Here is a 2,328-nt window from a genome sequence, read left to right as displayed (position 1 = left end):
TTATATGATAATATACAATTGTATATTACAATATTGTAAACATATTGTATTGTATATTGTAATATACATATATAATGTGAGAATATACAATTGCATATTACAATATTGTAAACATATTGTATATGTCTGGCTCTGGAAGAACAAAGGCTTTTTTAGCAGAAGTTCTCAAACTGGAATGAGCAGGAGAGTCACTTGTTCAAAGCGCAGATTCCCTAAGCTCTGTTCCAGAAGTTTCTGACTTAGAAGGTCTAGAGCAGTGGTCCTTAACCAGGGGATGATTTTGTGCCCCAGGGGGGGCACTGGGTAATGTCTGGAGACAATTTGGTTGACAGGACTGGGGTGGAAGAGTCTGGCATCTAGTGGGTAGAGAGGCCGGGGATGCTGTCAAATGCTGATATTGCACAGAACAGCTTCCACAACACTTATGGCCCCAAATGTCAATGGAGCTGGGGTTAGATCATCTTCTGGGCGAAGGCCTGGGAATGTGCATCCTAATGAGGGCCTCAGGGGGCTTGGGTGCGGCCAGAGCCCTGGCTGGGGAAGCCCTGGACCATGCCTGCCTTCTTATTCTAAGGCTCTGTCTACCTCCGTCATATTTAGGAAGCTGCTTAGACTTGACTCTCCCCATGAAGCTCTGCCTCATAACGAAACTCCCTTCCTCCAGGTCCCTCCTAAGTGTACCTCCTGCCTCCCCCCCAACTCGTCATTTGCCTCTTTAATTGTCTCTCCCACAGGAATGAGAGTCCTTGAGGGCAGGGTCNATATTGTATATGTCTGGCTCTGGAAGAACAAAGGCTTTTTTAGCAGAAGTTCTCAAACTGGAATGAGCAGGAGAGTCACTTGTTCAAAGCGCAGATTTCCTAAGCTCTGTTCCAGAAGTTTCTGACTTAGAAGGTCTAGAGCAGTGGTCCTTAACCAGGGGATGATTTTGTGCCCCAGGGGGGGCACTGGGTAATGTCTGGAGACAATTTGGTTGACAGGACTGGGGTGGAAGAGTCTGGCATCTAGTGGGTAGAGAGGCCGGGGATGCTGTCAAATGCTGATATTGCACAGAACAGCTTCCACAACACTTATGGCCCCAAATGTCAATGGAGCTGGGGTTAGATCATCTTCTGGGCGAAGGCCTGGGAATGTGCATCCTAATGAGGGCCTCAGGGGGCTTGGGTGCGGCCAGAGCCCTGGCTGGGGAAGCCCTGGACCATGCCTGCCTTCTTATTCTAAGGCTCTGTCTACCTCCGTCATATTTAGGAAGCTGCTTAGACTTGACTCTCCCCATGAAGCTCTGCCTCATAACGAAACTCCCTTCCTCCAGGTCCCTCCTAAGTGTACCTCCTGCCTCCCCCCCAACTCATCATTTGCCTCTTTAATTGTCTCTCCCACAGGAATGAGAGTCCTTGAGGGCAGGGTTCCCCGGTTCAGACCTGTCCCCAGCACCAGGCAGGGGCCTGGCCCACACTGGGCTCGACAGTCACGTGTTGGCTAGAATCTGTCTCAGCCCTAGTCCCATCTCCTGCAGGGAGTCTAAGGCTATCCTCTCTTTCAGACACTGTCATAGTCCCTTATTTAAACATGTTCATGGGGCTTATCACTCGGCAATTATCTTGTTTATTTGCTTGCTTACTTCTCATTCATTCAACAAATATTATATTGGGAACAGACTATATGTCTTGTCCCTTCCCATCGCTGGGGATTGCAGAGTGAACAAAGGAGGCAAAATCCCCGTTCCCAACAGAGCTTATGTTCAGAGAAAGGAACTAGGACAATAAACAAAATAGAAAACTATATACAATGCATGTGACATTGATACGAGCAGTAGAGAAAAATAAAGTAGAGACATGGGACGGGGTGGGGGTGTGTGTGTGAACATTTTAAGTAAGGTGGCGCCCTGGGAGAAGGTGACATTTGTGCAAAGACTGGATATCCGAGAGTGACATTTCTCTCCCCCATCCGAATATCAACACTAAGGGGGTCAGGAGCTTCCCTTTCTCTATAGCTTCTGTGTCTCCAGAACAGGCACATAGTAGGTGCTCAATGAATACTATGCAAACAAAACAAAGAGCATATTGGAATGAATTATCAAGGAGGCAGATGGGAGATTTTTGCTTTTCTGACCATCCGCCGAATAGAAGGAAGGAGGGAGGGGCGGGGGCGTTGAACTTGGGGCGGAGGTGGGGAGTACATCTTCTTCGAGGCCAGATTAAGCGACCTGGGAGATGGAGGTCACTGCCGGATGAGGCGCCCTCCCCCATCCCCCGCCCCGAGGCCGACCTAAGTTCTCACCTTCCTAATAAGTATCCTTAACGGCCCTGCGGGTCGGCTAACCTGGCC

General features: G+C 49.0%; 1 long non-coding RNA gene across 1 annotated transcript in view; it reads right to left on the bottom strand.

Moving 5' to 3' along the window:
- Positions 1 to 2,328, bottom strand: part of LOC144243234 (uncharacterized) — a 6,873-nt gene extending 4,545 nt beyond the window's left edge. Inside the window, exon 1 of the long non-coding RNA XR_013338579.1 lies at positions 2,281 to 2,328. This is a non-coding gene — a long non-coding RNA (uncharacterized LOC144243234). The remainder of the gene's footprint in view (positions 1 to 2,280) is intronic.

The sequence above is a fragment of the Crocuta crocuta genome, unplaced genomic scaffold (genome assembly GCF_008692635.1).
Source record: "Crocuta crocuta isolate KB4526 unplaced genomic scaffold, BGI_CrCroc_1.0 scaffold27, whole genome shotgun sequence".
NCBI lineage: Eukaryota > Metazoa > Chordata > Mammalia > Carnivora > Hyaenidae > Crocuta > Crocuta crocuta.
The sequence above is the reverse complement of the archived record's forward strand: the minus strand, read 5'-3'. Positions and strand labels throughout refer to the sequence as shown.